Source organism: Oryctolagus cuniculus, chromosome 1, assembly GCF_051225735.1.
Source record: "Oryctolagus cuniculus isolate XC-2025 breed Fujian yellow rabbit chromosome 1, ASM5122573v1, whole genome shotgun sequence".
NCBI lineage: Eukaryota > Metazoa > Chordata > Mammalia > Lagomorpha > Leporidae > Oryctolagus > Oryctolagus cuniculus.
In genome coordinates this window covers 11,051,709-11,070,145 of record NC_142867.1, presented here as the reverse complement: position 1 = coordinate 11,070,145, position 18,437 = coordinate 11,051,709, and the positions used below count along the sequence as shown (strand labels likewise).

General features: G+C 39.9%; 1 pseudogene; it reads right to left on the bottom strand.

Moving 5' to 3' along the window:
- Positions 1-2,590: 2,590 nt before the first annotated feature.
- On the bottom strand, positions 2,591-4,277 carry LOC149128283 (eukaryotic peptide chain release factor subunit 1 pseudogene; annotated as a pseudogene).
- Between the last annotated feature and the right edge of the window lie 14,160 nt (positions 4,278-18,437).

The window sequence follows — 18,437 nt, the reverse complement described above, 5'->3', positions numbered from 1 at the left end:
CAACCAAGGTATCCCACTCCTTGGAATTTACCCAATGGGAATTAAATTGGCAAATAAAAGAGCTATCTGCACCTCAATGTTTATTGCAGCTCAATTCACAATAGCTAAGACATGGAATAAACCTAAAAACCCATCAATAGAAGGCTGGATAAAGAAATTATGGGATATGTATTCTATAAAACACTATACAGCAATGAAAAAAATGAAACCGCGATGTTTGCAACAAAATGGAGGAATCTGGAAAACGTCATGCTGAGTGAAATAAGCAGTCCAAAGGGACAAATATCATATGTTCTCCCTGAGCGGTTACTACTAATTGAGCACCTAAAAGGAAACCTGTTGTAGTGAAATGGACACTATATGAGAAGCAATGACTTGATCAGCCCTTGTCCTGACTGTCAAGGAACAGCTTACTATTTTATTCCTTTTAGTATTTTTTTGTTTTACATAATACCATTGGTTGAACTCTGTAATTAACACACAATTATTCTTAGGTGTTTAAATTTTAACTGAAAAGTGATTCCTGTTAAATATAAGAGTGGGAATAAGAGAGGGAGGAGATGTACAGTTCGGCACATGCTCAATCGGATTTACTCCTAATGGTAGAACTACAAACATGCCATGGGACTCCAAATCAACCCATCAAGGTGGCATGTACCAATGCCATCTTTCTTGTTAAAGTACTCAGTTTAAGTTCATAATTGATCAAAAAGATAGGATTAAGTGTCGAAGGATTACATAAATAAGACCAGTTTCTGCAAATAACGAAGGATAGAATTAAAAGGGAGAGAGTGATACAACATGGGAAGCGGGATACACAGCAGACTCATAGAATGTCAGATGCCCTAAACAGCACTCTGGCCTCAGAATCAGCCCTTAAGGCATTCAGATCCAGCTCAAAAGCCCATAAGAGTTTCACAGGCAAGGAAAACCAAGACAAAAAAAATGACCTAAGATGTTGCTGTGGATTCGTTCTGAGAGGAGGAGATTGGTGGGGGCAGGAAGTGTGGAGTCACCACACAGACCCTGGGAATCAGCTGAAAGTGGGCCAGAGGTGAGCAGCCCACATACTTGCTTATTTCAGTTGGTACAGCAGCTTAAATAGCTGAGGGAGCCAATCCAGTCAAGGGATGGCCTATGCCTTAACCAGTCACAGCATGTTGTCAGGCAGTTTCCAAAGCCATCCAATCACAACCTGTTGCCAGGCAGGTTCCGTTGTCATGTGGTTTTTGAAGCCATCCAATCACAGCCTGTTGCCAGGCAGTTTCGGTTGCCAGCAGCCATCTTGGCATGGCCTTCTCATTCCACCACACTAAAAGAAAGATCTCTGTGAGTGAGATCCCAGCAGAAAGAATGGGCCATCAAAGAAGGAGGTACATTTCTATGAGGACAGGAGAGAACTTCAACTTTGACAATGACCTTGTCTAAATAAGATCGAGGGCCAGCGCCATGGCTCACTTGGTTAATCCTCTGCCTGCAGCACCAGCATCCCATATGGGCACCGGGTTCTAGTCCTAGTTGCTCCTCTTCCAGTCCATCTCTCTGCTGTGGCCTGCGAAGGCAGTGGAGGATGGCCCAAGTACTTGGTCCCTGCACCCACACGGGAGACCAGGAAGAAGCACCTGGCTCCTGGCTTTGGATCTGTGCAGCGCCAGCCATTGCAGCCATTTGGGTGGTGAACCAATGGAAGGAAGACCTTTCACTCTGTCTCTCTCTCTGTCTATAACTTTACCTGTCAAATAAAATAAATAAATAGGATCGGAGTTGGTGAACTCAAGAGGCTTCTATAGCCTTGGTAGCTCATACAAGAGCTCAGGTGATTACTGATATCATAAATAAGAGTGTCAATTGTTAAATCCACAATGGGAGTCACTGTACACCTGCTCCCCATGTAGGACCTCTCTCCTTAATAGGTTGTACTATGCAAATTAACAGTAAAACTAGTACCCAAACAGTACTCTATACTTTGTGTGTCTGTATGGATGCAGTCTGTTGAAATCTTTACTCAGTATATACTAAGTTGATCTTCTGTATATAAAGATAATTGAAAATGAATCTTGATGTGAATGGGATGGGAGAAGAAGTGGGAGATGGGGTGGTTTGCAGGTGGGAGGGAGGCTATGGGGGGAATAGCTGCTATAATTCAAAAGTTGTACTTTGAAAATTATTTATTAAATAAAAGTTGAAAAAAGAAAGAGAAAAAATAAATAAAATACACAGACTGGTTGAATGGATTTTTTAAAAACCCTTCTATTTGCAGCCTACAAGAAACATATCTCATTAACAAAATACAGGCAGACTGGAAGTGAAAGGATGGAAAATTATATTCCATGCTAATGGAAAGCAAAAAAGAGCAGAGTAGTAGCCATACTGATATCAGATAAAATATACTTTAACACAAAAACTTTTTTTTTCCAACATTTCACCACATATATTTCTTCTTATGCAGTCTAAGCTGAGAATGCCATGTAAATGGGTCACTGAGAAATGCAGCAATTTAATTTTTCTCCAATCAAAATAAGAAGCAAACCAGTATGATCTCATTTCTATGAACTTTTGAAAGTTTACAGCAGTTAAAGTATTTTTGCTTCTATGTATGAAGGTTAAAAAAATCATTTTTTCATAAAATACAAGAGCAACCAATTTCACCATCGAGTAAAAGTAAAAATTGGGATTCTTTTTTAAATTAGTCCAACGTGGCATTTAGGAACTTAGTTGTAGGCTGCTGCGCTGACACCATGACAAACCAAAGTGTAGGGTTGGGCCTGGTTTTGTTTCGGTTTTCTTTTCAATATCCAATGCTCATGAATTAAGTTCTGGAAATGTTCCAATTGTAAGGCAGGGATCTGTTTGGATTCCACCACTGGTATGCTCCTTGGGTTGGATGCTAGAGGGCGAGGCACGTTTTGCCGGACCCATGTCGACTACCTAGTAGTCATCAAGATCAAAAAATTCATGGTCTCCTCCTTGATATTCCATTCCCTGGAAATCTACTCGGTACCGCAAGATACCTCCAATTCCACCAAATCCTTTCACAAACTGGGATCCTTCTTGTGACTTATCTGTGACAATTTCCAATGTAGCTCCAAATTTTTTTATAGTTGTTAGCAAACCATTCCAACAGGGGCATGCTCTCGATCAGCTCATGTTCCTGTCCTGTCTCTTTGTCTGTGAAATGAGATTTATCCTTCTCTTGTTCTGGAGTTAGGTAAAGAATTTTCTCCTCTTCTGTGCCTTGGCAATGAAGAACGTATCTCATTATATCCAAATTTTCATAGACTATTAGAATTTCTACGGCTCCCATTTCCAAAACTTTTAGCGTATCTTCAACTCCAAAACAGTACTTGCCCGTGTCTTGACTGATTTCATCAAAGTATCGTCCTATTAATTTCTTCTCTTGAATGAATTTCATGTTGGAGAGGACCTCAGTAGATAACTCAATAGCTTGGTTGAATCCATTTTCACTGCCATAGGATATATCAACTAATTTTAAAACTTTTGATTGCAACCTCTGATCAAACATATCAGATTGACTTAGTTCAGTTTTAAAGTCAGCTGATCCAGCTAAAACGAGACCAGCCACATTCACTTTGTCCCCAGAAATAAACAGCTGTACAGCGGTCTCTGCTACTTTCCGAACATAGTTGTGTCGCTTTTCCATTCCTAAACGGGCAAAACGCAAGGCTGACTGACCTCCTCTACCGTGTTTCTTTGGGAGATCCACAGTGAATTTGTGCAGGACTTCTCTTGTATTTCCCTGCAGTGTGCCAAAAAGTGCACCACTACCATCTATTACAATGAAGCCAAACTTGCTATCATCTGAAAGTAGTGCTGTAAGAGCCTCTGTATGGAATTTGTTGTCACACAAATACAATGACGTATTAATTGGTTTGAAAGGTTCAAAGTCAATGTTGACTTTCTTTTCCTTTCCTTCTTCTGTTACAATTGTTCCACAGTAAACAACCAGACCATTTGGAGGTGCTTTGTTATAAAGTTTGAGTCTTTGTTGTACAGATGTAAAGGCTCCCAGGACTGAAAGGCGGTTTACTCGTGACTTAATGTTGGATGCAGTTCCAAATTTTTTTGCCACTCGGGAAATCTGGTCTTTGGGAGGAATGATCAATGATATCATGCTGGTGCCATTGCCGCGGGCCGCCTCCAAGCTCTTAATGAGCTTCTTGATCTTCCAGATTTCCACGTTCCTGTCGGCAGCACTGGGGTAGTCCACCATCTTCTCGCCTCCTCCTCCCTAAGGGCCCAGTCCTGGGTGGCAGCGGCTGCTCTGATGTAGGACACCGGCTCCCTCTCTCCAGGCAGCTGTATGTGTTACAATCCGCTCACATGGGGCTTGTGACATCACTTCCTCCGCCAGAGGCGGAGTGGAAGGCAGCGGGCGGAACACACACAAAAACTCTTAAAAGAGACAGAATAGGGCACTATAATGATTAAAAGATCAATTCAAAGGTAAGAGGTGACTATAATAAATGTATATGCACACAACCCATAGCTGCTAAATATTTAAATCAAATGATAATGGATTTAAAGGGAGAAATAGAATTCAGTACAATAGAAATGGGAATTCCATCACCCCACTGTCATCAATGGACAGGTCAACCAAAACGAAAAGCAATGAAACAACAGAGTTAATTGACAATATAGACCAAATGGACCTAACAGATATCTACAGAACTTTTCATCCTACAATTGCAGAATACACTTTCTTCTCACCAGTGCGTGCAATTTTCTCTAGGATGCACAACATGAAGGCCATAAAGCAAGTCTCAGCAAGTTCAAAAATATCAAAATCATACAATGAATCTTCTCTGACCACAAGGAATCAAGCTGGAAATCAACAACTCAAGAATCTCTAGAACATATGGAAACATATGGAAACTGAACAACATGCTCCTGAATAAACAGTGGATCATAGGAGAAATCAAAAAATGTCTGGAATTTAATGAAGACAATAACTATATCAAAGCTTATGGAATACAGCAAAAGTATTATTGAGAGGGAAAATTTACAGCACTTGGTGTTTGAATCAAGAAATTGGAAAGACAACAAAAAAATTGAGCTATCAATGCACCTCCAGGACCAAGTAAAACAACAACAAACCAAATCCAAAGCCAGTAGGAGAAAAGAAAAAATTGAAATTAGAAGAAATAAACAAAATTGAAACAAAAAAAATACGCAAGAGCAAAACAAAGAAATGGTTTTTTGAACAAATAAACAAAATTGACACACCATTATCCCAACAAACCAAAAAAAGGGGGAGAAGACCAAAATCAACAAAATTAGAAATGAAGAGAAATTAACAACAGACACCACAGAAACTTAAAAAATGAGAAATTATTACAGAGAGCTGTATGCCAACAAAATGGGAAACCTAAAAGAAATGGATAGATCCTTGGACACATACAACCTACCTAAATTGAGCCATGAAGACATAGAAAACCTAAACAACCAATAACCAGAGATAAATGGAAACAGTAATAAAGCACCTCCCAACAAAGAGAAGCTCAGAACCAGATGGCTTCACTGCTGAATTCTACAAGACATTTAAAGAAGAAAGAACTCCAATTCTTCTCAAGCGATTCAAAACAATTGAAAGGGAGGAAATTCTCACAAACTCTTTCTATTAAGCCAGCAGCACCTTAATTCCTAAACATGAAAAAGATATGATATAACAGAGAAAGAGAACTACAGACCAATTTCCCTGATGAATATAAATGCAAAAATCCTCAAAAAAATACTACCCAAACGAAACAAACAACACATCAAAAGAGCATTTGCCTGGGCCATGTAGAATTTTTCCCTGGTATGCAGGGATGGTTCAATACAGGGAAATCAATCAATGTGACACATCACATTAATAAATTGAAAACAAAAACCATACGATTACCTCAACAGATGCAAAGAAAGCATTTGATAAAATACAACACCCTTTCATGGTGAAAACTCTAAGCAAATTGGGAATAGAAGTAACATTCCTAAACACAATCAAGTCAATTTATGACAAACCCAAGGCCAGCATACTATTGAACAGGGAAAAGTTGGAAGCATTCCCAATGATAGGCAGAACCAGATAAGGATTCCCACTGTCACTGCTGCTTTTCAGTATAGTCCTGGAAGTTTTATACAGAGCCATTAGACAAGAAAAATAAATCAAAAGGATACAAACTGGGAAGGAGGAAGTCAAACTATCCCTATCTGTAGATGACATGATCCTAAACATAGGGGATCCAAAAGATTCATGAAGAGATTATTAGAACTTTGAGTTTGGAAAAGTAGCAGGATATATACCAACACACAAAGATCAACAGATTCGTATACACAGACAACTATGGCTGAAAAAAAAAACTTCTAATACCAATCCCATTCACAATAGCTACAAAAAAATGCCTTGGAATAAATTTAACCAAGTATGTTAAAGATCTCTATGATGAGAATTACAAAACTTTAAAAAAGAAATAGAAGACAAAAAGGATGGAAATATCTTCCATGTTCACAGACTGGAATAATTGATATCATCAAAATGTCCATGCAACCAAAAACAATATACAGATTCAACATAATACCAATAAAAATACAAAGACATTCTACTCGGATATAGAAAAATCATGTTGAAATTCCTATAGAAGTGAGAAGACCTATAATAGCTAAAGCAATTGTATACAACAAAAAGCTGGAGCCATCACAATACCAGATTTCAAGACATACTACAGAGTAGTTAGAATAAAAACAGCCTGGTAATAGTACAAAACAGATGATAGACCAATGGAACAGAATGGCAATGCCAGAAATCAAGCTACACATTAAAATCAACCTTTGATGAAGGAGATAAAACCAATCCCTGGAGCAAGGTCAGTTTCTTCAACAAATAATGCTGGGAAAACTGGATTTCCACATGCAGAAGTATGAAGCAGGATGCCTACCTTACACCTTACACAATCCCATTCAAAATGGATTAAAGACCTAAATCTATCACCTGATACCATCAAATTATTAGAGATCATTGGGGAAAACAATTGGTACAAAAAAGAATTCACAGAAAAGACCCCAGAGGCATAGGCAATCAAAGCCAAACTTTACAAATGGAATTACATCAGATTGAGAAGCTTCTAACTGCAAAAGAAACAATCACCCAAGTGAAGAGGCAACTGACAAAATGGGAGAAACTATTTGCAAACTATATGACTGACAAAGGATTAGTAAATAGAATATATAGAAAAGATTAAGAAATCAACAACAAAACAAACAACCCAGTAAAGAAATGGGCAAAGGACTTAAAGAGATATTTTTTTAACAATTATTTAATAAATATAAATTTCCAAAGTACAACTTTTGAATTATAGCAGCTTTTCCCCCAATAACCACCCTCCCACCTGCAAACCATCACATCTCCTATACCCTGTCCAATCCCACTCTTCATTAAGATTCATTTTTAATTAACTTTAAATACAGAATATAAACTCAATATATACTAAGTAAAAATTTCAACAGTTTGCACACACAGAAATACACAAAGTATAAAGTACTGTTAGAATAGTAAGTTTTACCGTTAATTCACATAGTACAGGGGGCGGAGCCAAGATGGCGGAATAGTGACGGCGCACACCGATAGTCCGGGAAAATTTAGTTTAATAAAAGCGGAGTTACGGTAGCCTCAGAAAAAGGATCAGGAAAAAAACTGCAGAGGAAACTCTTTCAGAGCCAGTGGCGGTGACTCAGAGGACCTACTGGGAGAGCAGGGTCGCCCACCGCGTGGAAGCCGAAATGCGGGAGCCGCAGAGTCTGAGCGCCAGTGCAGGAAGGGGAGTCGATGTGACACAGACACCAGCGGGGAGAGGAGGGAAGTCCAGGGCTCCAAGTCCACACATCGGCGCTGGAAGTGGAGGTGAGCTCAGTAACTGGAGACATTGGCGGGGAAACGGCAGACAGAATTTTAGAGGGAAGCAGGCTTTGAAGCGGGAAAGTTCAACAGACTACAGGAGAGAAGGGAGAAAAAAAAAAAAAAACAAGGTGAGGGCATACTGGTACAGAGAGTTCCTCTCTCCGCCAACCTTGCAAAGGCGAGCAAGAGACAAAGAGCTGGGATATACATAATAAAAGGGGAGAGTTAAGGCTACAATTCAGTAGCCTAGGCAACCCAGTGGGAGTCCCCAGGAGAAACGGAGCCTGCACAGACTCTTTGGGTAGAAGCCAGAGATCTGAAGCTAAATACATTCCATTCTGCTCAGCCTTGCAGTATTACTTACCTCCTGAATAAAAAATAAAATAAAATAAATAAATGAATAAATAAATAGAGATTTAACACGCATAACCTTTGCACACCTGGAACCCTGAAGAACCAAGCAGAGCTCTCAGGCCACACCCATCTCAAGCCTCCAAGGCTCCTCCAACAGCAGGCAGTCCACTTAACACAGACATAATATGTATAAAAAAAAAAAAACACCTCACAGTGAGGGAAAAAGAATTAACCATGCCAAGCAATAAACACAGAAACCGAGGGAACAAGATCAACGATTACACTATGACGCCTCTAAATAAACAAAACACCCCAAGCCAAGATTATGAAGATGATGAGATAGAAGAAATGCAAGATACAGATTTCAAAAAATTTATGATAAGAACATTTAGAAGTTTTAAAAAGCAAATCCTTGAACTACAGAAATCCTTATTGGACAGGATTGAAAACCTCTCTCGTGAAATGAAATTTTAAGGAAGAATCAAAATGAAACGCAGAAACTAGTAGAACAGGAAAGTGTGATAGTGAAGAGAAATCAAAATGAAATGAAGAGCTCAATAGATCAAATGACAAACACATTAGAGAGCCTTAAAAACAGAATGGGTGAAGCAGAAGAGAGAATATCGGACTTAGAAGACAGAGAACAGGAAAGGATACAGCCAAACCAAAGAAAAGAAGAGGAAATTAGAAACCTAAAAAATATTGTTGGGAATCTACAGGATACTATTAAAAAACCCAACATTCGGGTTCTAGGAGTTCCTGAAGGCATGGAGAGAGAGAAAGGATATGAAGGCCTTTTTAGTGAGATACTAGCAGAGAACTGTCCGGGTTCCAAGGAGAAGGGCAGAGACATCCTAATACAGGAAGCTCATAGAACCCCCAGTAAACATGACCAAAAGAGATCCTCACCACGACACGTTGTAATTAAACTCACCACAGTGAAACATAAAGCAAAGATCCTAAAATGTGCAAGAGAGAAACGTCAGATTACTCTCAGAGGATCTCCAATCAGACTCACAGCAGACTTCTCATCAGAAACACTACAGGCTAGGAGGGAATGGCGAGACATAGCACAGGTACTAAGAGAGAAAAATTGCCAGCCCAGAATATTATATCCTGAAAAGCTCTCATTTGTGAATGAAGGTGAAATAAAGACCTTTCATAGCAAACAGAAATTGAAAGACTTTGCTGCCACTCATCTGGCCCTGCAAAAGATACTTAAAGATGTGCTACACTCAGAAACACAGAAACATGGCCATCAATATGAAAGAAGGGAAAGGAAGAACACCTACCAGTAAAAGAGCATGGGAAGCTCAAAGCATATATTAGAACTTATCTTTGGCAAATGGCAGGGCAAAGTCACTATGTATCAATAGTCACATTAAACGTTAATGGTCTTAACTCTTCAGTTAAAAGACACCGATTGGCTGACTGGCTTAAGGAACAACACCCAACTATTTGTTGCCTACAAGAAACACATCTCTCTAACAAAGATGCATGCAGACTGAAAGTGAAACATTGGAAAAAGATATTCCATGCCAACAAAAAAAAAAAAAAAAAAAAAAAAAGCAGGTGTAGCCATATTAATATCAGACAAAATAAACTTTAATACAAAAACTGTTAAGAGAGACAAAGAGGGGCACTATATAACGATTAAGGGTTCAATTCAACAGGAAGATGTAACTATTATAAATGTATATACACCTAATTACAGGGCACCGGTCTATTTAAAAGATATGTTAAGGGACTTAAAGGGAGACTTACATTCCAATACAATAGTACTGGGGGACTTCAATACTCCACTCTCAGAAATAGATAGATCATCCGCAAAGAAGATCAACAAGGAAACAGCAGATTTAATCGACACTATTGCCCAAGTGGATCTAACAGATATCTACAGAACTTTCAATCCTACATCTAAAGACTTTACATTCTTCTCAGCAGTGCATGGAACCTTCTCTAGGATTGATCACATGCTAGGTCATAAAGCAAGTCTCAGCAAATTTAAAAGAATTAGAATCATACCATGCAGCTTCTCAGACCACAGTGGAATGAAGCTGGAAATTAGCAACTCAGGAAACCCCAGAAAGTATGCAAACACAGGGAGACTGAACAACATGCTCCTGAATGAACACTGGGTCATTCAAGAAATCAAAAGAGAAATCAGAAACTTTCTGGAAGTAAATGAGGATAATGACAAAACATGCCAAAACTTATGGGATACGGCAAAAGCAGTATTGAGAGGCAAGTTTATAGCAATAGGGGCCTATATCAAGAAATTGGAAAGGTACCAAATAAATGAGCTTTCAGCGCATCTGAGGACCTAGAAAAACTGCAGCAAACAAGACCCAAATCTAGTAGGAGAAGAGAAATAATTAAAATCAGAGAAGAAATCAACAGGATTGAATCAAAAAAAAATTACAAAAAATCAGCCAGGCGAAGAGCTGGTTTTTTGAAAAAATAAACAAAATTGACACCCCATTGGCCCAACTAACTAAAAAAAGAAGAGAAAAGACCCAAATCAATAAAATCAGAGATGAAAAAGGAAATGTAACAACAGACACCACAGAAATAAAAAGAATCATCAGAAATTACTACAAGGACTTGTATGCCAGCAAACAAGAAAATCTATCAGAAACGGATAGATTCCTGGACACATGCAATCTACCTAAATTGAACCAGGAAGAAATCGAAAACCTAAATAGACCCATAACTGAAACAGAAATTGAAACAGTAATAAAGGCCCTCCCAATAAAGAAAAGCCCAGGACCAGATGGATTCACTGCTGAATTCTACCAGATATTTAAAGAAGAACTATTTCCATTTCTTCTCAAACTATTCAGAACAATTGAAAAAGATGGAATCCTCCCAAATTCTTTCTATGAAGCCAGCATCACCTTAATCCCTAAGCCAGAGAAAGATGCAGCACTGAAAGAAAATTATAGACCAATAACCCTGATGAACATAGACGCAAAAATCCTCAATAAAATTCTCGCCAATAGAATACAACAAGACATCAGGAAAATCATCCACCCAGACCAAATGGGATTTATCCCTGGTATGCAGGGATGGTTTAATGTGCGCAAGACAATCAATGTGATACACCACATTAACAGACTGCAGAAGAAAAACCATATGATTATCTCAATAGATGCAGAGAAAGCATTCGATAAAATTCAACACCCTTTCATGAGGAAAACTCTAAGCAAATTGGGTATAGAAGGAACATTCGTCAATATAATCAAAGCAATTTATGAAAAACACATGGCCAGCATCCTATTGAATGGGGAAAAGTTGGAAGCATTTCCACTGAGATCTGGTACCAGACAGGGATGCCCACTCTCACCACTGCTATTTAACATAGTTCTGGAAGTTTTAGCCAGAGCCATCAGACATGAAAAAAAGAGTTGGAGAACTCAAGGGGCTTCCATAGCCTTGGAAACTCATGACTGGTGCATAGGGAGATTACTGATGCCATAAACAGGAGTGTCAATTTGTAAAGTCAACAACAGGAGTCACTGTGCACTTACTCTTCATGTAGGATCTCTGTCCTTAGCGTGCTATACATTGAGACAATGCTATAACGAGTACTCAAACAGTATATTTCACTTTGTGTTTCTATGGGGGTGCAAACTGTTGAAATCTTTACTTAATGTATACTAAACTGATCTTCTGTAAAAAAAAAAAAGAAGAAATTATCAATTCCCAACTTGACTCTCACTGGGATTAAACATGACAATAGGTCTGATCTGATTTCATCATCATTTAAAAAAATCATCTATTATTTTTCACTTTATGTTTCTGTGTGGGAGCAAACTGTTGAAATCTTTACTTAATGGATGCTAAACTGATCTTCTGTATATAAAGAGAATCGAAAATGAATCTTGATGTGATTGGAAGGGGAGAGGGAGTGGGAAAGGGGAGGGTTGCGGGTGGGAGGCACGTTGTGGGGTGGGAAGCCATTGTAATCCATAAGCCATACTTTGGAAATTTATATTCATTAAATAAAAGTAAAAAAAAATTCACATAGTACAACACATTAAAGACAGAGATCCTACATGGGGAGTAAGTGCACAGTGACTCCCGTTGTGGATTTAACAATTTACACTCTTATTTATGACATCAGTAATCTCCTGAGACTCTTGTAATGAGCTGCCAAGGCTATGGAGGCTTCTTGAGTTCACAAACTCTGACTTCATTTAGACAAGGCCATAGTAAAAGTGGAAGTTCTCTCCTCCCTTCAGAGAAAGGTACCTACTTCTTCAATGGCCCATTCTTTCCGCTGAGATCTAATTCACAGAGATCTTTCATGTAGGTCATATTTTGCCACAGTGTCTTGGCTTTCCTTGCCTGCGAAACTCTCATGGGCTTTTTAGCCGGATCTGAATGCCTTAAAGGCTGATTCTGAGGCCAGAGTGCTGTGTAGGGCATCAGCCATTCTATGGGTCTGCTGTGCATCCTGCTTCCCATGTTGCATCATTCTCTCCTTTTTAATTCTATCAATTATTATTAGCAGACACTGGTCTTGTTTGTGTGATTCCTTTGACACTTAATCATATCTTTTTGATCAATTATGAACTTAAACGGATCACTTTTATTAGTAAGATGGCATTAGTACTTGCCACCGTAATTGATTGATTCGGAATCCCATGGCACATTTCTCACTCTACCATAAGGACTAAGTCTGATTGAGCATGTGCTGAACTGTACATCTCCTCCCTCTCTTATTCCCACTCTTATTTTTAACAGTGATGAATTTTCAGTTAAATTTAAAGACCTAAGAATAATTGTGTGTTAATTAAAGATTTCAAACAATGGTATTAAGAAAACAAGAAAATACTAAAAGGAATAAAATAGATCTCCACGAGTGATATCCCAGTGGAAAGAACGGGTCATCAAAGAAGGAGGTACCTTTCTCTGAAGGGAGGAGAGAACTTCCACTTTGACCATGGCCTTGTCTAAATATGATCAGAGTTGGTGAACTCAAAAGGCTTCCATAGCCTTGGCAGCTCATGACAAGAGCCTAGGGTGATTACTGATGCCGTAAACAAGAGTGTCAAATTGTTAAGTCAACAACAGGAGTCACTGTGCACTTACTCCTCATGTAGGATCTTTGTCCTTAATGTGCTGTACATTGTGATTTAATGCTATAACTAGTACTCAAACAGTATTTTTCACTTTGTGTTTCTATGTGGGTGCAAAGTGATGAAATCTTTACTTAATGTATGCTAAACTGATCTTCTGTATATAAAGAGAATTGAAAATGAATCTTGATGTGAATGGAAGGGGGGAGGTAGATGGAAAGGGGAGGGTTGCGGGTGGGAGGGAAGTCATGGGGGGGAAGCCATTGTAATCCATAAGCTGTACTTTGGAAATTTATATTCATTAAATAAAAGTTAAAAAAAAAAGAAAAATGTCTATTTAGGTCCTTGGACCATCTCTTAAGTGGTTGTTTGTTTTGTTGTTTTGGAGTTTCTTGATCTCTTTGTAGATTCTGGTTATTAACCCTATATCAGTTGCATTGTTTGCAAATATTTTTCCCATTCTGTTGGTTGCCTCTTCACTTTCCTGACTGTTTCTTTTGCAGTACAGAACTCCTCAATTTGATGTAATCCCTTTGTTAATTTTGGTTTTGCCTACCTCTGCCTACCTTCCAAGAAGTCTTTACCTGTGCCTATATCTTGCAAGGTTTCTCCAATGTTCTCTAATAATTTGATGGTGTCAGGTCGTAGATTTAGGTCTTTAATCCATGTTGAGTGGATTTTTGTGTAAGGTGTAAGGTAGGGGTCTTGCTTCATGCTTCTGCACGTGGAAATCCCATTTTCCCTGAGCACCATTTTTTGAATAGACTGTCCTTGATCAAATATAAGTTGGCTGTAAGTGTTTGGGTTGATTTCTGGTGTTTCTATTCTGTGACATTGGTCTATCCATCTGTTTCTGTACCAGTACCATGTTGTGTTAATTATAACTGCCCTGTAGTATGTCTTGAAATCTGATACTGTGATTCCTCCAGCTTTGTTTTGTTTTACAAGATTGCTTTAGCTATTCGAGTTCTCCTATGCCTCCATATGAATTTCAGCATCATTTTTTCCAGATCTGAGAAGAATATCTTTGGTGTTTTGATTGGTATCACATTGAATGTATAAATTGCTTTTGGGAGAATGGACATTTTGATGATATTGATTCTTCCAATCCATGAGCATGGAAGAATTTTCCATTTTTTAGTATCCTCTTCTATTTCTTTTTTAAAGTTTTATAATTTTCATTGTAGAGATTTTGACATCCTTGATTAAGTTTTTCCAATATATTTGATTGTTTTGTAGCTATTATGAATGGGATTGATCTTAGAAGTTCTTTCTCAGCCGTGGCATTGCCTGTGTATACAAAGGCTATTGATTTGTGTGCATTGATTTTATATCCTACTACTCATATTAAGTGTTAAAGTGAACCTATAGATAGAATTAAGTGTTAAAGTGATCATATAAATAGGATCAAGCGTCTGGTAACGATAACAGATAGAATTAAAAAGGAGAGAATATTCCAACATGGGAAGCAGTCCACACAGCAGATTCATAGAATGATAATCACTTTATGTAACACTCTGAGCTCAGAACCACCCTTTAAAGCCTCATGGTCTGACTGAAAAGCCTGTAATAGCATTTTAGGGATAGAAATACAAGACACTGTGGCAACGAAAAATGCCCTACATGAAGGATCTCTCTGTGTGAGCCCCCAGCGGAAAGAAGCAGCCACTAAAGAAGGATATACTTTTCTCTGAAGGGAGAAGAGCTCTCCCACTTGGTCTGGGTCTAAGAAGTGGGGAACACAGTGCTCACGTGTGGTTGGAAAACCATGCCCTGGGCTGAGACCTTGAGGGAAAGCTCCAAGGGACCAGGTGTCTCAAGACTGATATGCCCAGTTCCATAACACCTGTGACCCTTAAGTGCTCCATCTCCATCATGCCAGGAATGATTTGTTCAACCTCATTCCACTGCTTAATCTGATACATCCAGGGATCATTACTGAACAACAGGGACCTTGGCAGGGTGTGACCTGCATTATAGATTCTATCCCCAATGTACCTCAAAGCCAGGCACTGCCACATTGAGTGCCAGGCAGCGCTAATGGCAAGGTCAACATTGTTGTCCAATCTTTCTCCAGGGCCAGCCTGGCACAGTGAGATTATGCACCTTCCTTGCTGGCAGTCCTGATCATTCCTGTCTCAGTGGCCCCAGATGAGGAATTTCCCTCTCTCTCTCAAGAGTTTTGGTAAAGGGAGTCAGACCAAGGCTTCTCTGAACACCTCTGGGGTAGAATCAGAGAATGCCCACTAACACTAACTCATGGAAAGAAACCAGGTGGGACAAAGGCCTTCCAAGGCCAGAGCTTTCTTAGACCCAGGGTCCAGTCCTGCCAGTGCCATTACTTGGTTATGACAACCCATACTAACTACCAAACCCCTTGACTGTGTCAATGGTGATACCAAAAAATAGTGATCTAAAAGGAAAAAATGGGGCAGACATCTCAACATAATCAGAGAAGCAGAAAGAGCCAATGAAATTCAAATATTGTGTTCATGAAGGTGTGCAGATAATCCATTCACTGTCATCAACTTCCCCATTCTCAGCTCATTCATTTCATGGAAATGTCCCCAAGTGCAGAAGACTACAAGGCATTCTGGGTGGTCTTGTTAGACCTCTCAGGAGGTTTTCAGCCCTGTTTTTTCTTGCTTATGACAAAATAACATATGTTTAACTCACAACACCTCACATGATCTCACAGTCTCTGTATTCCAGAATCTAGACTCAGCTGGAGGACTCTCTGGTTCAGCAACTCACAAGGCTGCTGATCATGGGTCAGCCAGGAATGGGATCTCATCAGAGGTTCCTAAATAGGCAATGATCTGCTTTCATGCTTACAGGGAGTTATCAGGATTCAGTTCCTTGTGGATTGTAATACAGGGGGCCCTCAGTTTCTCTCGCTCTTGGTGAGGCCACGCTCAATGCATTGTTGTGTGGGCCTCTCCGCAGGGCAGCTTGCTTCACCAGAGCCAGTAGGAAGAGGGTTTATACAGGGACTTGGACTGCAGAATACAAGATCCAGTCCTACACACTGAAGCACCAAGAGTGACATCTCATCCGTTTTGTTGCATTCTATTGGTTAAAAGCAAATCGAAGGCCCTACCCAAATCAATGGGAGTGGATTGCAAGATGCAGGAATACACACAGACAAGGATAACTGAGGCTATATTAGTCAGCACTTTAATGATAAAACAAAATATTTGAGCCAAGCTACTTATGTAGGGAAGAGCTATTCAGCTCAGGTGTCATACACTCAAATACAAATGGCATGGCACAGAATTTCATTCTGGTGGAAACAGTAGCATGTGCAGAAGATGCATGCTATTCTAGATACCAGAATGGCTGAGCCCAAGCTCAGGATTATAGCAGAATGGACTTGAGAACTAACTCCAATGGTCATGAACTCAATCATATAAGGACCTCTCACTAGGCCTCACTACTCCCAACAGTACCACCCTGGGGACCAAGCCCTTAATACATGGTCCTTTGAGGAAAGTTCAGTATCCAAACTAATATCCTACCAAGGTGGAACAATGCTAGGGACAGTCTGCGCCACTCCCTGAAATCTGTCACTAAGCAAGTCAGCATCCCTTTGGGTGTCAAAACCTCTTGTATGGGAAGAATTAATTGCCTTTCCTAATCTAAGGGCTTACATCAGTGTATTTACAATTCGACATATGGACTTGCTTTAGATAATGTTAATTGTGTTGGGGACATCAAATCAGATAGTCAAGAGCCAGTGGGACCTGGCCCTATTTCCTCCATCAGTCCTCATCAAGAGGTTGACCCTACATCAGTGTCACAGAGCAGGTTCTTTATTCCAGTTTGATCTGTATATCTATGGCCTTGACATCCACAATGCACACAGGTGTGGGTATCCATATTCTCTTCATTGATGACTCAGGGTCAGGGGAAAATTGCTAAGGTCATCAGAATCCAAATTGTTTCTCAAGGGTGTGCTCTTCCAAGGATATTGGGCAAGTTTCTAACGTGCAGTGTTTGGGCCACAGGAACATGGGTGATATGTGGTGCCAACAGCCCCCTTTTCCTTCATTGGAGTCACTACAGGGAGCAATTCCATGAGATTTTGCTTTTTTCCTTATAAAATAGTGTTTCCTCCTGTATCCAGTGAACCAGCTCCCCAGGAGTTGGATGCAATCCAAAATTCCAACTGGATGTAGACCTCCAGTCACTGACTGAAACAGAACTTCTGCCTACATTAGAATTGAGCACTCTGACATCCAGGGATCACAAGTTCCTCACCCCCACCACTCTGACTCCTTCCTTCTCCTCCATGCCTCTTGAGTCAGGGCCATCCTCTACTGTTTGTGGACAACACTCACACAGAATCTCAGGAGGTCTCAGAATCGATTTCTCCTATAGTTTCTACCCAACACAGTCCACAACTGACACCAAATGTGTTAGAATGCTCTCCACACCCCAACAACCAATTCTGCAGCAGCTGAAACCAGCTGGGTGACCTCCCATTAAACTGGATTCAGTCCTGCCCCGATCTGGGAGAGGAGAGTAAGGATCCCATAAGTAGGGCTCAGTTCCCAGCTCTGATTCAGAGGTTGGCCCAGGAATTACAGGATACAAATTTGGGTTTGCACAGCATCACCCTCAGGTTCATTTAATTTGCTAAGTGGCTAATTGGATTCAAGGAAACACATTTTGCTGCACAATTTAAAGGATACAAATAGGCAGCCAGATGAGGAGATATAGAGGATAAGAGCAGGAAAGGCCCAAGTCTGTGGGTTGTATCTTTGGATTGGGGAGACCTCTCCCAGCAGGGGGATTCCTTCCTGCTTACAGGTACATGGCTCCACATAAACCACTATACAGAACCTGAAACACTGTATTTGGGGAGGTACTGGGGACTTCATGGGCATGATTGAGATAGACTGGTGTAGGGCCCTGCATGGATTCTTCAGACTCCTTCCTCACCACAGGAACCCTCTTGCATTAATTAGGTCTTAGCACCTACTATGGGACAATCACACAGCACAGAATTTCATTATGGCAAGCTAATGGCTGGAGATTACAGTTCCTATGTTGCATCCTGGAGAAAGAATTATAGTTTCTGTGCCTCGTTGAATGAAGTGATG